The sequence below is a fragment of the Durio zibethinus genome, chromosome 8, assembly GCF_047325235.1.
Source record: "Durio zibethinus cultivar Kanyao isolate XHJ-2024 chromosome 8, ASM4732523v1, whole genome shotgun sequence".
Taxonomy (NCBI): domain Eukaryota; kingdom Viridiplantae; phylum Streptophyta; class Magnoliopsida; order Malvales; family Malvaceae; genus Durio; species Durio zibethinus.
In genome coordinates this window covers 27,504,201-27,525,372 of record NC_143169.1, presented here as the reverse complement: position 1 = coordinate 27,525,372, position 21,172 = coordinate 27,504,201, and the positions used below count along the sequence as shown (strand labels likewise).

General features: G+C 41.2%; 1 non-coding gene and 2 pseudogenes across 1 annotated transcript; all 3 read right to left on the bottom strand.

The window, feature by feature from the left end:
* Window positions 1-3,418: 3,418 nt before the first annotated feature.
* Window positions 3,419-6,215, bottom strand: LOC149517786 (25S ribosomal RNA; annotated as a pseudogene).
* A 232-nt stretch (window positions 6,216-6,447) lies between these two features.
* On the bottom strand, window positions 6,448-6,602 carry LOC149517785 (5.8S ribosomal RNA). Its single transcript, XR_016344330.1, has one exon. It is a non-coding gene; the product is annotated as a 5.8S ribosomal RNA (ribosomal RNA).
* Window positions 6,603-6,896: 294 nt separating this feature from the next.
* On the bottom strand, window positions 6,897-8,702 carry LOC149517784 (18S ribosomal RNA; annotated as a pseudogene).
* Between the last annotated feature and the right edge of the window lie 12,470 nt (window positions 8,703-21,172).

The following is a 21,172-nucleotide window of genomic DNA, read 5'->3' as shown; positions in this document are numbered from 1 at the left end:
TTCTTTAGCATTTTGCTACAATCCTATATTCCTCAGTACTCTACTACAATGGACCTTTCCATCTATGCTACTGATGCTTCTTATGCTTCCTTTGAGTTGCTTATGGCACACTCTCTTATGAGGAATTTGGCTGTACTATGGGACTTATGTTGTGGCACTCCACTACCATTGGTTTTCCCTTATCAACTCCTCAAGAGGTCCTAACCCCTTGGTGGTCTTGACCAGCACCTGGCCACTCTTCTTTGGTCTCATTCTGGTGCTATTTACCACTTCCACTCTGGTTTTTAGATAGCCCCTTTACTTGCTTGAGGCCCAAAAGATTCGATCACTCCCTGACTTGATGTTGACCGGCATAAAAATAGTAACTAAAGGCCCTTTGCCCCTATTGGTGGCTCTACTGATTTTACAAAATCTAGGTTTCCCTGTAACCCTTTCTTCATTTGAGGAACAAACATCGGTGTCTCCCCCACTTTGGCTTTTTCATTTTGGCTTTGGAGACTTGGTGTACTCAACTTGACTCAATGATTACATAGTAATTTTGGCCTAACTTGACTCCTAAACCCCTTTTCATTGCAGCTTTGCCTTTACCCATGACTTTGGTCCATTAATAAAATGCTTAGGCACCTCTACTCTCGGTCTCAACCCGTAATAGCAACCACAATAGCTTACAATGCAGCATGGTGAACCTTGAGCCTAGCCAATTCCTCTTATAAGGTTGTCACTGTGGACTCTAATGTTTCATTACCCTGTATGAGCTTTTCCATTGCCTTATTTAAGGATCCCTTAATGTCTTGAACTGAGCTATTATCTAAAACATGGCCTTCACACATTTCACTAACCAAGTGCTTGTTAGCACATATCTTGCTAAAGCCTTCCCCTACCTGTTTGTAGATGGGTGTTCCTCAAACACCTCACTTAGGCCCCTTATTTGGTTTTCCCTAGCTATGCCATAGCCCAAAGCACACAAACTATTAGTTCATGAATGCAAAAATTGAAGGATTACATCAACTCTAGTAGGCACTCAAGCAATCCGATTTCAGTTCTTGCAAGCCAGCACACTAGTCTATTAATACAACACACCAACATAGTACACACTATCAAGCACTAGTCTGTATAATGGCTCAACACACAAGCCTCTCTTAGTTGGGCTCCAATATGCACATTTGCTTACCTGTACAGTGTCATAGGCCAGGAGCTTAATCCTAGCTACTATGTGGCCTTAGGTAGGAAACTATTGTTCGTATTCCTAAGTTAGCCTTTTTTTTTTACTCTATGCCAAACACTTTTGCTATGCACTCCATTGGCTCCCTAGGAGCTTGGGAGAATGCTATGAAGGAGAGTTAAAGCAATTGTAACTTTTACTACTTGCACTCTTTGCAGCATTACCTGTTGGGGTCGAGGTTCATGGTCAGAATGGATAATGTGGCAACCAGCTACTTCTAGATGCAAAAAAAGTTATCCCTCAAGTAGGCCCATTGGTAGGATTTTCTAGCAAAATTTGATTACAGGTTAGAGTATAAGCCTGGGTAGGCAAACACAATGGCTGATGCCCTGAGTAGGAATGCAAACCTTGCTGCCATTAGCCAACCAAAAGGGTTTTTGGTGCCACGCATCAAGGAAAGGCTCACGCATGATCCTATAGCCAAGGCTCTCATCGAGTATGCCAAGCAAGGTAAGACTAGGCAGTTTTGGTTGCAAGTTGACTTGTTGTACACCAAGGATAATAGGTTATTTATGCCATAGCATGGAAAGCTCTGTAGGGAAGTTTTGTAAGAGTGCCATGATTCGAGGTGGGCTGGTCACCTGGGAGTGAGTCGCACCTTAGGCTTTTTAGAGGAATGGTATTACTGGCTACACATAAGGTAGGATGTGGAGGCCTATGTGAAGACTTGTCTTATGTCTCAATTAGACAAGGTAGAGCTCAAGAAACTGGTGGTTTCTTAGAGCCATTACCGATACCAGGCGACCACGGGAGAACATCATCCTAGATTTCATAGTCAATTTACCAAAAATAGAGGGGTTTGGGAACATCATGGTAGTGGTGGATAGGTTTTCCAAGTATAGGATTTTCATTCTAGTAACCAAATAGTGCTTAGCCAAATAGGCAACCCCGTTTCTTCCTGAAGAATATGGTGAAGTACTAGGGAGTATCGAAGACCATTGTTAGTGATTAGGATGGGTGTTTCATAGGGCGGCTCTAGATTGAGTTGTTCAAGCTATTAGGGTTAGACTTGAACTTTTCCACCAGCATGCATCTATAGAATGACAAGTAGACTAAGTGAGTGAATGGGCTGTTTGAGGTACTATGTGAGTGCCACGTAAATTGACTGGCCAAAGTAGTTAGATGTCACCCAGTTTTCATACAACTTGCAGAGGAGTGAAGTAACGAACCAGAGTCTTTTTAAGATTATGATAGGTTAGCAACTGTTAACCCCTAGTTTCTACAGGTTATACAGGGCCTAATCTAGCAACGTACAAGTTTGCCAAGGCTTGGTAGGAGTAAGCCAACTTGGCCAGAGTCTCTCTACACAAAGTCATAAAGAGGTCAAAGAAGTGGGTAGACCAGAATAGGAGGGACATATAGTTCCAAGTAAGGGACTTGGTTTCAATGAAGTTGCACCCCATTGTGCACCAAAAAGTGCTACACAAAGGCTTAGTCCAAAGGTACAAGGGACCTTTTAGAGTTCTTAAGAGGGTAGGCAAGGTTGCCTACAAGCTAGATATGCCATGCAAGCCAAGGGTACACCTAGTGTTCCATGTTAGCATGCTTATGCTATTCCATGAGGATGAGGGAGATCTAGTACGAGAAGAGTTGAAGTGTGCACCATTGGGAGTCAAGGCCTTATAGAAAATGGAGGTCCGTAGCATCATTGCTGATCGAGAGGTGTGACAAAAGAACTACCAGCAAAGATAGGAGTACTTGGTGCACTGGAAAGGACTTCGAGACAGTGAGATGAGTTGGAAGCCAATAGAAGACTTATGGTAGTTCCACAGCCAGATTATGTAGTTCCACATAGAGGATGCAACAAGGGCATTGTGCAATTAGGTGAGGGAGAATATGATTCCCTGGATGGGTGCACCAAGCGCTTAGGCCCGAGCAACAGGGACCAAGGTTCAAGCATCGGGGATAGTTATAGGGGTTGGCACAATAAGCATGAGAGATAAGTCCCAATTGCCCGCACAACATACAGGCCTACTCACACATCTAGGACTAGCCCTGTAACATGCCCACACTGTACCTAGGTGGACCGAAGGAGCCTAGCCAATCTAGAATCTTCTAGAGGCATCTAAGATTGGTAGCATTCAGTAGGAGGATCTAATTGACCCTGAAAATCAGGAGGAGCCTTATGTAATCTGTGTAATAATGTGTAATCCTTGATTTTTCAAAAACTTGTAAATCCTTTAATTTTAGGAGTTAGCCATAAGTAAAACTAGGAGCCTCAACTATAAATAGAGGGTCACCCCACCCTCAGTTGTACATTATCACATCTTTAGACACAATCTATCTTTAGTAATATACTGCATATTCTATTGTGTTCACTAACTTGTGTATTCCACCCTTTCTTCTTCTCGTTTGCCTGTACACTAGTTGCATAGGTTAAACTTAGGCATACGAAGTTAATTCCAAGCCCTAAGACCATACAGATTCAGGCTTAAGTTCGAAGCCAATGACATAATGACCAATTATGTGAATCAGTGATTCCATTTATACTAGGTTGAATTGCTATTATGATGCTACCATCAATAGGGTTAAACTAACCTATCTCACAATGGTCTAAACCTAGCTTATGTTCCCTATTGGCAACACTTGGTGAATTATACTTCATAATGATAGGAAGACCTGACATCAAAGGATCAAAAAGCAATGTTGCTATGAACGCTTGGTTGCCACAAATGGGATAGTAGATAGGGATAGTGGGAATCTCATTAATCTATTCAAGCACATTACTAATTAGATGATGAGGCATTTGGCTATTTTAAGAGAGTCATAGTTACTCTTGCCATTTACTCGTGCCTAGTTGAATTTCTTCATTTTGACATTCAGAACACTGGGTAGAAATCACATTGCTTGAGCATCGTAGGGACAATCACAATGCTTTGGTTTAATTAAACAGTTGGATTTCCCTTCTCTTTATCAATTTTGAGTCAACTATTCATTACTTAGGAAAGGCCCTCAAGGGAGCTATTCCTAATTCATCCCCTGGCCGACACGCAATAACCCACTCTCACTGTGGGAATAACTCGAGTAGTGCAATGGTAACTGATGGGTTTAGGACTGGGACCCTTATGCCTAACCCTTGAGCCAATCCTTTTCTTAAGGTTACAGATACAATTTGCTGACTTCATTTGCCTATATTGTTCCATTGACTAGAGGTTAGTCATATTAGAGACCTGATGTAATTATTAGTATGATTGGGACTGATAGCACTTGGTCTTCCAAATTTCAAGGGCTATTGAGGGTGAACCAGACATTATGCAACATGTGGCACTCTTCTGGCCTTTGGCTGAGCTATTTCCAAGGTGGGCAGGCCATTAACGAGAAAATATAAACCTTCTCAAGGCCTCTACCTATGTCTTTAGACTCCCTGACATTGTCATCAGTCGTTGCATCTTGATTTAAGAATTTTAACCTAATTCCCTTTTGAAGCTCACATTGGATGCGCTATAAGATGGGCTTCCCTCATCTCTTAGGATCGACTAACCCATGTGCAAGTGCATTTACATGGAACTTTTCTCCTTTTCATTCTTATTTGAATATTTGCTACTACCACTAAGATTTGCACTAATGGCTGCTCTGCTAGAACTTGTACCCTAAGTTTTGCAGTAATCGTTGCACCTTTTAACTCATTGGGGCCTGGCCTTACCCTGATAATTGGGTATAGATCATTAAATTAAGTGCCATCCACTTTCAAGGCTACTTGATTTGGTAGGTGAGTTATTACAGACTCCTTAGTGAATTTTAACTTCCATGACCACCATCCTGTTGTCTTAATCAACCAACATCCTTTATGGGTTCTAGGTTCATACATAGTTGGGCACTGTAACCTGGCTTTTGATTCATCCCACATCGATAGCTCGACTTACCAAAAATGGCCCACTCAGAGCTCTCGATTTTTTGGCATGGCTCAATGAAGCAACCATGCCATCTTACCTATTTAAAGTTTGAGAATATGTCGAGGATGTTATGCCTCTGATGCCTTTAATCATTGGCCTTACCCAATAGAACTTGCTATGGGCTCCAACTATCCTCAGGGAAACTTTGGAGGGAACTAGTTACTATATGGTTCGATTAGTCTTTTGACCCTATACTTAATTAGATGAAAGATTTGCATGTCAGTATCACTGTAGGCTTGCACCAAAGTTTTCTCTGGCTTTGCCTTGCTTAGGTATAGTTCACTATCTTTTGGGTCTCGATAGGCATGCTTACACTTGAACCCTTTTCAGAAGATCAAGGTCAGTTGGTAGTACACTCATAAGGGATCTTACAAATTAGCTACCTTATGCTTTATGGGTTTTCTAGCCCGTTGACTAGCACACATTCAGACTCCTTGGTCTATGATTCAAGATGGACCAGATAGGGAAATTGTAGGCTGATGTTAGGAGCACACATGCTAAGGCACATTGATATGGCATGTGCTACATTGTTTGATTGCAGTGATGACGTCTACATGGGCATATCGAAAGCCCGAGCTTGGGCTATCATCGTTACCTGCATCGGTCTATACCCTGAGCCAATTGGTGGACCAACTTTCACCTATCTACATCCAATTGGGGTGCATTGCCAGCCTTTATCTACTTCTTTCCCTATATTTTCAAGCACTCTTTCACTTTTTTTTCACAGTCCTTTTCATCCTTCCCTTTTAGTATTTGTTCACTATCAATCTTCACCTGTACTCAACCTTGGACAAAATTTATTGCCTAATTGAGACTATATTCCTAAACTACCTGACTCACAAATAGTGCCTCATGGTGTGATAGGGTCCAAGCACAATGGGGCTCTCACCCTTTTTGGCACCCCTTTTAAGGGGACTTAGCCTCAGTCCACCACTAAGGATGTTTTTTCATACTACAATTTGGACACCATGGGTACACAATTCTTAGGGTAGGTTCTTCCTGATTCACTCACCATTACTAGGGAAATCCTAGTAAGTTTCTTTTTATCTACTTATTGATATGCTTAAACACGATGGGTAATCCTGCTTGACCTAAGGTTACAATGCAAACATCGACTGAGTGATGCATTGGTTTTGATAGGGTCCAGATGGACAATAAGTGCATGCCACTAGAGACAAGACATGCTGAGAGATTTACCACCAATGGTAATGACATTATCATTGTCAAGGACTCACTTTTAGGCCAACCATGACTAATGAGATCACAGGAAGCCATCTTCCACCCCTTCACTTGGAACCCAATAGGCAGGGGGTTAGAGGGGGCAACAATGCATGACACCTAGGTAGGTGTACCCTCAACTAATGGCTGAGGGCACAACTTGCATTTAAAGACTCAATGGTTCATAGGATTCTGTAATTCACACCAAATATTGAATTTCGCTACATTCTTCATTAATACAAGAGCTGAGATATCCATTATCAAAAGTCATTTTGGTCTTTCATAAAACAAAGAGTCAAGGTACTACACGCGTATGTAAAGCAAATGGGATGGCGATGGCACATGTGCTTTTTTTCATTTTAGTTCCATGGTGCAATTTGTGTCGAGGGTTTGTTATTTGGTTGTAGGAAATTATACTAATCATTTCAATCACTTGGGAAGTGGAACAAATCAACCATCATGGATGCCCAAGGCCAGAAGGGGTTTGGGCATAGAGGTAGCCTTGCCCACACCCTCGATGTTTTGTTAATAGGTTCGTAGGTCATTCATTAAGCAAGTTTCAACAATGATCCTTCCACAGGTTCACCTATGTAAACCTTGTTATAACTTCTCTTTCTTCTAAATGATAGGGTCTAGTGGACTTTTTATGACATCGTGGGTAGTTAACCATCCACATCACTATGATCTAAACACTTCACTAGACCATTCAATTAGTAGAAGCAGCGGGTGGTGTGTACAAAGGGTAGGGACATAGTCAACATGAGTTGATGACTTACGCTTACTAAGAATTCCTCATTGAAGACCAACAATTGCAATGATCTATCCCTATCATGATGAAATTTCAAAGATGACCCAAGCCTATCAACAAAGGCTATAGATTTCTTGAATACATCAGTTTGGGGCATGTGGCCCAAAACATCTGAAGGCATCACAAACCTATTATTGCCTTAAACTTTCTTAGCCTAAGTGGCCATAGTCCCTCTAAGAAGCTAGCCACAAAGGATCACCTCAATGTAGTTGGTTAGTAGACTGAGGTCTCATTTGATAACGAAATTAACTAAACAAATTGCTCCACCAACTAAGAATGGCCATGCACCACCACCTATAAAATCAGGAAAGAGCGCTCTCAATCTATCAATCTTTACCATGTCTAGACCTAGAAGTTTTTTTGTGTTGAGTCAAATTAAGCCTAGGTTCCACTACTAGCATGCCTTTCTATGAATTCCTTTAAGTTTCAACCTTGTGACCACACTCCCCTTAGAACCCAAAGACTTCAATTTCTCATAAAGTGCTGGCAAAGTCCTAAAAGTAACATCCATCAATCCCTGGTTAGTATTCTTTATGGTTAAGACTAAGATAGTATCTGGTTGTCTTCAAGCCCCTAACTTTTGTTCTTGATTAATGAAAACATCATTGGCAAATGCTTTCACAATTGTTCATTTTTCATAAATCTAAGAATTTCGCCTTTGACTATGAAATACAAATGCCTTCGATTATCCCTATTAATCATTACTCCAATGCCAAAGGCCAACACAATAGGATCGAAATCCTATATTGTTATCAAATCCTAATGTATACAAGCATAGGCATACTTTGAGAACTCTAATTTCTTCAAAGTAACAACATCGAAGTTACAACTCAGCCAGTTAAGGTTAGGAGCACATTATTGATAATAGGGATGAGTAGACACATGCTTACCATGAGGTGAATCAAATAACCCAACCATACCTCCAACCATGAGCTTTTTAACTACAACAACTTAAATATATGCGATTAGAGCTAGAATTACAACACCTACAAGCAGTAGACTTACCTTTTAATAGATCCTTATTAAGGGATTTAGATTGTACCCATTCCAATTACTAGACTCATAAAGCCTAGTATTGCTATTTATTGTCACTACCTCCCCTTATCAAGATTGAGTAATTAGCACACTTGCTGTCTTCCACAGATGCAGTAGCCATTTCTCATGCTTTCTCTCTAGAATCGAACCCTAATTCTCCTTTATTTGTCACCACTGTAGTAGACCACTATCCAACCATTGAAAGTTGATAAGGTAGAAATTTGAATGATGTGTCACCGACACAAAGGTCATGTGATTCGTTGAGTTATCATGAATCATTAGAGTAATGGGCAAAGCATGCATTGACCTTTTTATCCAATAAATGCATCCCTTCCAAAATTTAAGGCTTGTTGCACAAATTAGCTTTAGAGTTATTATGATTATCTGAGTAGTAAATACCATCAAACACACTATAATTGATTTAACGACCCATTTATAGCTTCACAGTCTAAATTAGTTTGTACTTAAATGTGCATGGCTAAACCTTTGAGACAAGCATATGACTACTAGTAAGATTAACTAGGTAGCATTCTTTTGGGTTGTTGGCACTGCAAGCCTCAACGCATCGACTGAGTGATGAAGAGAGCCAACATGGAGCACAAGTGTCATGCATGTTGAGCACATAAAATCATAGCATTGGATGAACAAAGGTCAAAAGCCCACACCCATAAAATTTTTTGTGTTTGATAGCATGATCGAACACCAGTGTACTAAAGTGGCCACAAAGGTTTGGGTGGTACACTTGGGACACAAAGCATGATTGGGATCTGATAGATTGTCCTTAAGGACACAAGATAGATGAGGGATGGCAAGACATCCGATTTCCATCAATTAAGCTCAGGATCCTGATTATGCCCCTAAGGTATGTAACCACACGAGGGAGATTAAAAGGGATGATGGGTCAACAATTTGATGCACCGATCATAGAGCCTACCAACATGCACAACCATAACATGACTCATATGCCCATAGTGTACAAGTGGTAGCATCCATGCACACCAGTCTACAACTCACCGAATTGATTACTCGATGACTGAATAGAGGAAATAATGTATGAGGCCATGCCGTAACCATTTAGCATGAGAAAAACACAAGTAAGGGCCATGAGACTACCCCTACCATCTAATAGGCAACAACAACATGACATCACCAATGCCTGGTTTGGCTAGGACTACATACACAAACTTTATTATCACTACCCTAGGGGGACATTCTTGATTAAGGGACTTGTTCTTGGGGGGTTCTTTGGTAGCATCGATTGCGTGTGTCATGGGCTTCAATCTTAAACCCTACAATTGTGTAGCCCTAGGTGGGAAACTACCATTGATGTATGCCTAAGTTAGCCTTTAACTGGGTTGAGTGTGCCACTCACTAAGGACTAGTTAGACCCTAAAAACAATCAAACACTATAGCACACCAAAGAGGCATTGCTAAAAGAATACAAGATCTTTTCTATTACTGGAACAATATGGCTTATGTACAAATGTGCTTAAATAGCTTTGTGGGTTCACAAGCTCATTAGATCATAAGTTGGTCCTATAGGGGATGAGGCACCCCTATTTATAATTGAGCCCTAATGGCTTAAGTGGTTATCAAAGAGCTAATGTATAGCTCTAATATACATTCTAGAGGGTTCTAAGAAGGGAATTTTTTTTAAAAAAAGTTGGTTCCAAACACTTTGTGGCACACTGAGTCCAAAAGTTTCTTGGCTCTCTCATAAAGTGCTTGCACTTTGGGCCTTCCAGAAGCTTTTTTGCCTAGTGCGACAATAACCATACCATTTTCATATTTGGCTCTTCTAGAAGGTTTTATGTCCATGCACCTATCTTGTGTCTAAGGTTATCTAGAGCCTTCACACCTACAGTGCTTGCACCTCTTTTATGCTCTTTCTATAGGCTTCTCCTTAATAGTCTTCAAGCTTAGTATTAGGTAACTCTAGCAAGGACTCATTCTTGTAACCTGGTGCTTTAGTGAGGGTCTGGCCTCTATGCACTGGTGCTTGGGCCTTGGCCTCAATGGTGCACATGAGAGGTGTGACATTTTCCTCCATCTGTTTCATTGATGCCCTCATTGTGTCTTTTTTGTAGAACCTGTCGACCTAATCCTAAAACTAGCATAATGTTTTAATTGGCTTTTAGCTTATCTTAGTATCTAGCTAACTTTTCTATTGTACCAAGTACTCATGCCTAGGCATTTGTTGCAACTATTGTACTATGTGATTGACTAAGATGCGTTCGACCTCTCGATCATAAAAGGCCTTAATGCCCACTAGTGCTTTCTTTGATTGGCCTTAAAAAGGATCATTTGAGTTTTTGTGGTTGGGTTTAAGCATACTTACATGGAAAACCATATGTACCTTAACTATAAGAGTAGCTCAAGCTTGTATGCAGCCTTGCCTACTAGCTTAAAAACTTTGAAAGCACCTTCATACCTATGAGTAAGCCTCTTATGCATCCTTGGATATCGTAGCATCAAGTGTAGCTTGACTAGTACCATGTCACCTACTTGATATTGCATGTTCCTCAACTTTTAATCAGCCCACTTTTTTGACTACTTTATGGCCTTGTGTAGACACACCTAGGCTAGATCAACTTTTTCTTGCCATGCTTTGGCAAATTTACAAGCTGCTAGGTTCAATCTTATGTACCCCAAAGTAATAGCACTGGGTGCACATGGCTACTGCCCTATCACAATCTCAAAGGGTCTTTGATTCATAGCCTCACTTTGCTAAAGATTGTATGAGAATTGAGCTATGTCCAACAATTTGGGCCAATTTCATTAGGAGGCACTAATATAATGTTGAAGGTACCTCTTTAAGAAGCCATTCACCCTCTTAGTCTACCATCTGTTTAAGGGTGCATAATGGTAGAGAACCTCAAGTTAGACCCCTGGAGCCTAAACAGTTCACTCTAAAACTTGTTAATAAATCAACCATCTCAATCATTGATGATGGATTAAGGAACACCTCAGTACTTGACTATGGTTTTAAGGAACAATTAGGTTGCTTCCTTTATTAGGCATTCCTTAGTTGCTGAAACAAAGGTTTCATACTTGGAGAACTGGTCCACCACTATGAAGATGTTGCCATACCCATCGACTTTGGGTAGTTCAGTAACAAAGTCCATGGAGACACTCTCCTATAGGTGTTTGGGAACTATCAGTGGTTCTAGGAGGTCTACTAGGGACTTTTGCTCTATCTTGTCTTATTAGCACACAAGACAAGTTCTAACATATGCCATCATATCATCCCTTATCCTAGGCCAATAATATAGGTCCTCAATAAGGACTAAAGTGTGGTGCACACCTAGATGGCCTACCCATCTGAGTTGTGAAACTCCTTCATGATTTCCTTTTATAGCTTGCTAAATTGTGGGACAAAGTTGGTTTCCTTTGGTGTAGAGTAGATCACCCTTAAGCTAGAACCATCTAGTATTCCCTTATTTCATATATTCAATTAAGGTTTTGGTTGTGGGATCTTAGATCAGCCTTTTTTTGATATGCGCAAGTAGGGAACCTTTTGGCCTACTAATCATTGCTAGTTTAGCCTTGTGGCTGAGTGTATCTGCCATGACATTGGCCTTTCTTAGCTGGTACTCCATGGTAAAATTAAACTTAGCTAGGAAGTCTTACTAGCAAGCTTGTTTATGAGTAAGCTTCTTTTGACTTTGGAAGTAACTGGTAGCCATGTTGTTGGTCATCACCACAACTTACTTCCCAATAAGTAAGGCCTTCACATACGCAAGCAATGCACCATAACAATCATCTCTTTCTCTTGGACTATAAATTAATGCTCGATCTCATTAAGTTTTCTACTCTCGAAGGTAATTGGATACCAGTCTTGCATCAACACACTATTAAAAGCAAAGTTGGATGCATTAGTGCTACCTAATATAGCTTGGTATAGTCAAGGAGAGCTAGGACTGGCTCCTCAATGATAGCTTGCTTCAGGCGATTTAAGACCTCCTGACTCTTAAGACTCTATTCCTAAACTCTTCCCTTCTTGAGAATGTCAATCAAGGGTGCCATAATGGTTGAGTACCCCTTTATGAATCATCAATAGCAATTTGCTAAACCAAGGAATGATTGCAACTCTATGACTTTGGTTGGTAGTTCCCACTCTTGGATTGCACCGACCTTGTCACCATCCATCTAGATTTGACCATTTCCCACAATATGGCCTAAGAATAAGACCTCATGCTAGGTGAATGAACATTTCTTCTTTTTTATGTATCATTCATTCTCTCTTAGTACTTAGAACACTTGTTGTAAGTGATCCATATGTTCTTCAAGTGATTAGTTATGGATAACAATATCATCAAGGTACACTATAACAAATCGATCAAAAAAGGGTTTTAGTACCTTGTTCATCAACATTCAAAAGGTTATGGGGGTGTTTATCATACCGAAAGGCATTACTAGGAACTCTATGCCTTATAGTGAGTCACACATGGTGTCTTTGGTTCATCACCTTTAGAATTTTAGATCTAGCTTGGTAAACCACCATGTTCCTCCCAACTGGTTGGACAAGTCAACAATGAGGGGAATAGGATACTTGTTCTTCATCATAAGCTTGTTTAGTGCTTGATAGTCAATGCACATCCATAAGGCCCCATCATACTTTCATGAAATAGGATCGATGCACCCTATATAACTTTTGGGGGCCTGATGAATCCCTAAATCTATAAGCTTATTGAGATATCTCCTTAGCTCTTTTAGCTTTAGGGGTGACATCTTATATGGGGCTCAGGCTGGTGGCTTGCCATCGAGCACTAATTAGATCTTATGGTCTACCTACTTTTTGGGTGGTAGTCTCTTAGGCAATTCTACAAGCATGACATCCTTGAAGGACTCCAACACCTCCAAGTGGGTGTTGTCATGCAATTCGTAAAGGTTATCATCCTTTAGGGCCACCAAGAAGCTAGGCTCTTTTTTTTACATGCCCTTCATAAGCTAGATGGTAGATACTGCTTTGGTTACGGTCTTTTGCTCTCATTTCACTGGGACAATACAATGGCATCGATGGTCTATGATACAAATGTAGTTGGTGAAAGGAACAAGGAGTTCATTGATCCTATCAGGAAAATCTAAGCCAATGACAAAGTCATAGTCATTAAGATAGATTACGTTAATGGATTCCTTGCTTTTCCACACTTTAAGTCGTAACTTGACTCCTTATGCCATGCCAATGACCAAAACCTTTTTGGAGTTAATGGTCTTGATCCATCCCACCTTTTTCTTGACCTTAAGCCCTAGTCTCTCAGCCATTCCTTTGAACATGAAGAGATTAGATATACCTATGTCCACAAGGGCTTTCAAGTGCTTCTCTGCAATTAATATTTTGATGAATATGAGCCCATTTCTCTTATGCCCCTTCTTTGCTAATATAGAACTTAGCATGATCGAACCAAGTCTTTCCTACTTGGGTTGCTCCTTGTACCCCTTGATGATGGCCATAAGCTTGGCTTTATTAGGGTAATCCTTGGCTTAGTGTTGAACATCACACAAAAAATTGGTCATGTGTCCATCCCTTATCATTGCCCATTTGTTCTTCTTCTTGTCTCCCTCATTGAAGGACTTCCATTTATGCATTGGTGTCTTACCATTGCTACACTTATCCATGTCTCCCTTACCTTTGCCCTAGCCTTTGGGGTTGGAAGACTCAAACTTGTCCCCTTTGTTGAATTCCATAAAGGATTTAATAGTAGTCACGGCTCGGATGATGTTTTAGGCACCCATCCTTATTAGCTCTTGCTTAGCTCATGGCTTGAGCCTATCCATAAATTTGTAAAGCACCCCATCCTCTCCAAGGTTGGGAATTTGAAGCATAAGTTTTAAGAACTCCACAACATAGTCACATACCTTTCCACATTAGGTGAGCCATCATAGATTGGTGAGTGCAACCTATATGACATATTATGGGTAAAACTATTGCCTAAACTCCCTTTGGAATTCCTCCCACTTTCCAATGGTAGCACCCCTATGCCTGGTCTCTTTGGACCTACGATGCCACCACAGAAGTGTGATGTTTACAAGATACATAGAGGTGGTGTTTACATTAGTATCATCCCCTTCAATGCCCATTGCATGGAAATACTATTTTATCCCTATAAGAAGTTATCTACATCCTTTGCAGACCATGTCCCCTCGAACTCCTTAGGCTTAGAAACCTCCAGCCTAGTCCTAAGAGCTATTACAAGTATACCTCCCCCTATGATTGCCTCACATACGAAGAGGATTCTCTTAAGCTACCCCATTTCCTCCCTCATGGCCTCTACCAAGGCCTTTAAGGTAGAGTTCTTATGGGTAAGGCTTTTGATTTCATCAAAAAGAGTTTGCTTTAACTTTTTTTGTGATATCTTTTCCAACTGAGACCAATTCCTCCATTTGGTCTTTATAATTGTCCCATATTTTAGCCATTACCAACTCCAGCTTGGCCAACTAGGCATCGAAGGCTGAGATCATGTCCCTACTAGTGCTTTTCTTACCCTTTCTACTAGTGCATGTCTTACAAGCCTTTTGCCCTTTATTATGCTGATGGCTCATTTTAGAAGTAAACATTATCTTGGATTGGGGTCGCACACTGTGCTTTGATACCAACTATCATTGACTTTCATCTTAAGCTTTGCAACCATGCAACCTTTGATAGGAAACTACTATTCATGTTTGCATAAGTCAGTCTTTAACCAGGTCGAGTAAGTGTGCCACCCACCAAGGACTAGTTAGACCCTCAAGAAATTGAACACTACAGTACACTAAAAAGGCATTGGTAAAAGAATACAAGATCTTTTCTATTATTGGAAAAATATGGCTTATGTACAAATGTGCTTGAGCAGCTTTGTGGCTTCACAAGTTCACTAGCTCATAAGTTGGTCCAATGGGGGAAAGGGCACCACTATTTATACTTAAGCCCCCATGGCCTTGATGGTCACTAAGGGGACAAGTGTATGGCTCTTCCATACATTTTAAAATGTTCCAAGGCCTCTAGACACATATAAGGTCAGTTAGGAAATTTTTAGTAATAAGTTTCAGACACTCTATGGCCCACTAGGTCCAGAAGGTTCTAGGCTCTCTCACAAAGTGCCCTTGCCTCGGGCATTCCATAAACTTCCCTGCATGGTGTTATAGTAAACATACCCATTTTTGCATCTAGTTCTTCTAGAAGGTTCTACACCCATGTACCTGGCCTATGTCTAGGTTTATCTAGAGCCTTTACACCCTTTACACCTATAGTGCCTGCATCACCTTTTTGGGACTTTCTAGAAGCTTTTCCCAAATGGTCTTTAGGCTTAGCATCGGGTAACTCTCGCAACGACTCATTCTCGTGGCCTGGTGTTTGAGTGAGGGTCTGGCCTTTAGGCTCAGGCACTTAAGCCTTAGCCTTGATGGTGGTCTTACAGGGTGTGACACATGCACAGGCTTGGCCAGGCCAAGGCATTTTTATGGTTGATGAGAAGGGACCATGAAACTACCAAATACCCTAAAGACTTGGCTAGACTAAGCCTATGACCACAGCTTCTACTTGCACCCTCTAGGAGTTGTTGGTTGTTTCAGGGACTTGGTCTGGGGTCTGGGGTAGCATCAACTATAGGCACAAGCTTGAGCTTGGCATAGCTAAGCCCTTTTTCCACATGCATGCCAATCGGTTGAGGCCATAGGCACTTGTAGCTCACTAAAGCAACCAATCACCGGATAGCATGACTAGAAGGCATGCACGGCTTAGATTTTACTCTAAGGATGTTGCCATGGATGTACACAATGACAGGCCCATCATGCACACCTTTGGATAATCACCCCCTAGAGAGCATGATAGATTTGATAGATTTGCTACCAATAGACATTAAAGTGTCTGTAATGGGGAACTTTTTCAAATAGGCATATCTCACACAACAAGTCCCCAGGTGCTAGTGGTGGTCAAAGCATGTGCTGACACCAAGGCCCCGCATGTGCCGATGGAGTTTGAGGGAGGTGCCCATAGCAGGGGCTAGCATGTGCTAATGGTATTCAAGGCAACTACCTGTACCAAGGGCCATCTTATGCCAATGTTGATCGAGGCATGTGCTCGCACAAGTCTAGATTATGCCAATGTTAATCAAGGCATACGCCCACACTAGGTTTAGATTATGCTAATGCTGATCGAGGCATGTGCTCACACCAAGGGCCAGCATATGCCAATGTTGGTTGAGGTAAATGTCCATACGAAGGGCCAGCTTATGCCAATGATGGTCAAGCCAAGTGCCCATACCAAAGGCTAACTTGCACTAATGATGTTTGAAGCCATGGCTAAAGTTCAATTTTAGGCCACAGTGCACGTGCTGGGCTTAAGCATGTGCTGGTGCCACATTTTTTTGGTTAGGGCAGTATCATTGGAGCATCGTCGAAGAACCTGATCGGGGGTATTCAAGCTTTCGGTGATTAGGGGTGGTAGGCTGAGGGGGCGTGCACACATAATGTGTGATGGGTGCTAGTCCTTGGCCCTTATATTGGCCCTTTATCCCTTAAGCAAGCTTGACAACTCACACCTCCTTAAAGAGCATAAGAGCTTTTACAGGTTTGCTACTAGTACCCATTCAAGTGTTTGAAATTGAGATGCTTTTTTCAAATGGCCACAAATTCTATACTTTGATTTTTTAGCTAAATTTTTTTATGGATGCCAAAAAAATACATAGATCACATATACCAAATTTGGGGCCAAAACTCTTTTTAAAGAAAATTTCAAAAAATCTTAAACCATAAAAAAATTTAAAAATCATGAAAAATAGAAAACAAGTCATCTATATCTGTGCATGGTGTTCAACAAAGCATGTGCCAATGGTGTTCGAAGGGGCTACCCATACAAAGGCCAACATGTGCCTATGGTGGTTGAAGTATGTATGAGTATAGAGGGCCAACAAGTCTTGATGGTGGTCGAGGCATGTGCATGTGTCACAAGCTGAGACTTAAGCTCCAGGCTTACGTGGCTCCAGAACACGAGAATGAACTCTTTCATGTCCTAAATCAATCTAATGCAAGAAATGATGTTAGACACTCTAGATTGTGGGGCTTGGCCTCCCAGTACACTGCAAAGTGAAAAGGCATAGTAAGTGCCAGAAAAAAGGCTAACAAAAGGAAAACAAAAAAGTTGAAGGCTTAAGTAAAGATGTTATTACTCAATGCTTCTGGTGTGTATGATAAGGGTGGGGGACTCTATATTTATAGTTGAGTTCCCCTTACATTTAGTGCCTGAGATACATTTCTAAACTCTAGAGATTTATAATCCTTTGATTTTAAGAGCTAAGATACAATCCTTAATTCTAAGGGATTTGGTGCTACTGCATAATCATTAACTCATTAAAATCATGCTAAACACCAAGACTTATAGAAGCCTCCAAATTTGATCCTCTCATAGGCATGCCCACACTTGGGCCTAACCATACAAACATACCTCAATCATCAGTGCTCCTTCCTAAGTCTGATTGGGTGCCCACGCATTGCTCACCAGTGCCACCCTTAGGCCTAACTCAATCTTACAAAACCTAAACACCTTCCTTAAGCCTCTGGAGTCTTGATCACTTCTTGCCTCATTGTTCTGGGCTAGTTTCGCATGACTTGGACCTTTAATGCACCTCAGCACATGGTCCCCTTCACTATCAAACTCTATCTTACTAGAACTGGAACTACACTCAACTCAGAGAGAACCCCACTGGTCATAAGCCGAGACTCAAACACTAGGCTCGCATGACTCTAAGACATAGGAATGGACTCTTTGCATCCCAAATCAGCCTAACACAAGAAATGGTGCATGAATAATCTAGAATGTAGGGCTTGGCTACCTAGTATGTTGCAAAATGAAAGGGTATAGCAAATGCTAGAAAAAAGGCTAACAAAAGAACAACAAAAAGGTTTAAGGCAAGAGTAAAGATGTTAGTACTAAATGGTTCTGGTGAGTGTACAATAAAGGTGGGGGACTCTTTATTTATGGCTAAGCTAGTGCCTAAGATACATTCCTAAGCTCTAGAGATTACAATCCCTTAATTCTAAGATCTAAGTTATAATCCCTAATTATAGGGGATTTAGTGCTGCTACACAATCTTTCACTTGCTAAATTCATGCTTAGCGACAGGCTTTCTAAAAGCCCCCAAATCTGGTCCTCCTAGGTTTATGATTAGGCATGCCCACACTTGGGCTTAACCATGTGCTTGCCCCTCGATCATGAGTGCTCATAGCTAGGTCTAACTAGGTGTCTGTGCATTGCTCACCACTTCTTACCTTTAGTTTTGGCTCAATCCTGCCAAACTTGAACACCTTTTTTGAGCCTTTGGAGTCTCGTTCATTGCTTGCCCCATTATTTTGAGCTAGTTCCTCATAACCTGGACCACTGGTGCACCTTAGGGCTTGGTCCCCTTAGTTGTTAGACTCTATCCTACTAGAACTAGAACTATCACTTGACTCGAAGAGAACCCCTAGGTCTAGACCACCTTGCAAACCATGAAGTTCTCCTCCACTCTTTCTAGCAACACCTTCATTGCTAAGGGGATGATGTGCCCAACTTTTACATTGGTTCCAACTCCTACACCATGAACCAATTTTCCAACATTTTGTTCCTATACCCAAACATGTACTCTATTGGCTTTCGTTGTTCTCAATCTTATGTTCTTTAGCACTTTGTTATAATAGCCTCTTTTGCCCATGATGCCAATACTTCCTATGCTTCCTTCGAGTTGCTCATGACATACTCTCTTATGAAGAATTTGGTTGCACTGTGGGACTCATGTTGAGGCACTCAGCTACCACTAATTTCCTTTCATTAGATCCTCGAGAGTTTTAACCCTTTGGCAGTCTCAACTAGCACCTGGCCGTTCTTTTTTGGGCTCCTTCTTATGTTTTTTACCATTGCCACTCTTGTATTCAGATAGCCCTTCTACCCACTTGATGGCTAAATGCTTCAAGCACTCCCTAACCTAATATGGACTCGCATGAAAATAGTAACTCAAAGGCCCTTTGCCCCTATTCGGGACTTTGTTAGTCTTCCAAAATCTAGGCTCCCTTGTAGCCATTTCCATCATTGAGGAATAAACGATGATGTCTCCCCCCTTCTGGCCTTTTCCCTTTAACCTTAGAGACTCGATGCACTCAACCTAAGTCAATGATTCCATAGCAACTCTAGCCTGACTTGACTCTTGCACACCATTTTGTTGTATCATTGCCTTTACCCATGACTTTAGTCTATCAATAAAATGCTTAGGCACCTCCACTCTCAATCCCAAGCTTGCACTAACAACAACGGTAGCTCATAATATAGCATGGTCAAACTTGAGCCTAGCTAGCTCTTCTTGCAAAGTTATCACCACAAACTCTAATGCCTCATTATACTGCATGAGCTTTTCCATTGCCTTATTCGAGGATCCCTCAACATCTCTAAACTAATCTATTATCTAAATAATGGCCTCCTTACACTTCGCTAATCGAGTGCTTGTTAGCACATATCTTGTTGAAACCTTCCCCTACTTCTTTGTAGGTAGCCACTCCTCATGTAACTTGCTTTGGTCTCTTGTATTGTTTTCTCGGGCCATGGCATAACAAAAAACATACAAACTGTTAGATCATGAATGCACAAATGAAAGGATTAACTCAACTCAAGTAGGCACTCAAGTGATCTAGTTCTAATTCTCGTAAGCCAGCACACCAGTCTGTCAACATGGCACACCATACAACACACACTATCAAGCACTAGTTTGTACACTGGCTCAACACACAAGCCTCTCGATTAGGCTCTAGTATGCACAGCTACACACCCACACATCTATACAATGTCATAAACTAGGAGCTTAAGCCTAGCTACCATAAGGCCTTAGGTGGGAAACTACCATCTATATGCTAAGTCAACCTTTTCCTTGACTTTATGTCGAACATTTTTGCCGTGCACTCCATTGGCTCCCAAAGAGCTTGGGAGAAAGCTAAGAAAGAGAGTTAAAGCAATTGTAACTTTTATTTACTTGATGCTATATACAATTGTTCAATGCCTAAGTCAATGACTTGGTTTTTCTTATTGTAGCTTCTAACTTTCTACAAATAATGAAGAGGGCCCCTATTTATACTTGATCCTCCCTAACACATATGGCCCTTATTGATCCAAGTGCGTGGCCATTATAGGCCTTCTAGACCGTTCCATAGTTCCCAAACACTTTCTAGGTTGGCTAAGGCCTTTGTAGAATCTAGCTGGTTCTAAGCTCCCTGCTAAGCCTCAGGTCTGAAAGAGTTTGGGTAATCCTACTGAGTGCTTGTGCCTAATGGGTTTCAAATCCTTCATTGTCTGGTCATTGCTCTACCCATAACTAAGGCCTTCTAGAGCCTTCCTCGTTTGGGTGCTATAGTACCTACTATTATTCTCATGCCTGGCTCTTCTGGAACACCTAGCCTACCTCTAGGTTTTCTAGACTCTTCTATACTCGTATGCCTAATGTATCTTCAAGCTAATATAGAGCCTTCTGTGCCTACTGGCTACACCAGTTTGTTGACTCATTCTAGATCTTTCTAACAAGTAGTCCCCATTCTCGATAATAGGATGCTCACCTTACGATGCTCTCGTACCTTAGCCTAGGCTTTAGTCCGTACACTTAAGCCTTGTATGTGCTTTTCAAACCTTGGTCTTAATCTTTCATGGTCCTTTGCCCATACTAACTCAAACAAGCTACATTTTTCAACCCACTTGGCTAAGGATTTGTGCACAAATCATGACATTCTCCCCTACTCATTTTAGCAATGCCCTTATTGCTAGGGAATGTCAATCATTCATAGCACATGCATGCTGGATTGATGTCCCACTCTCATCTTGATGCTCTTTGGCACACATTAGTTCTTAATACATGATAGTTCTTAGTACACCGTTATAGTCATCCCTTGTTTTGATCATGATCCCAATGTAGTTCCCATGAAACCATGCTCATCAAAGCAAGTAGTGCCTTAGCTAGTGACATGCCATTACCTTCTCCCTGTGCTCAATAGGCCTTTTGAGGCATG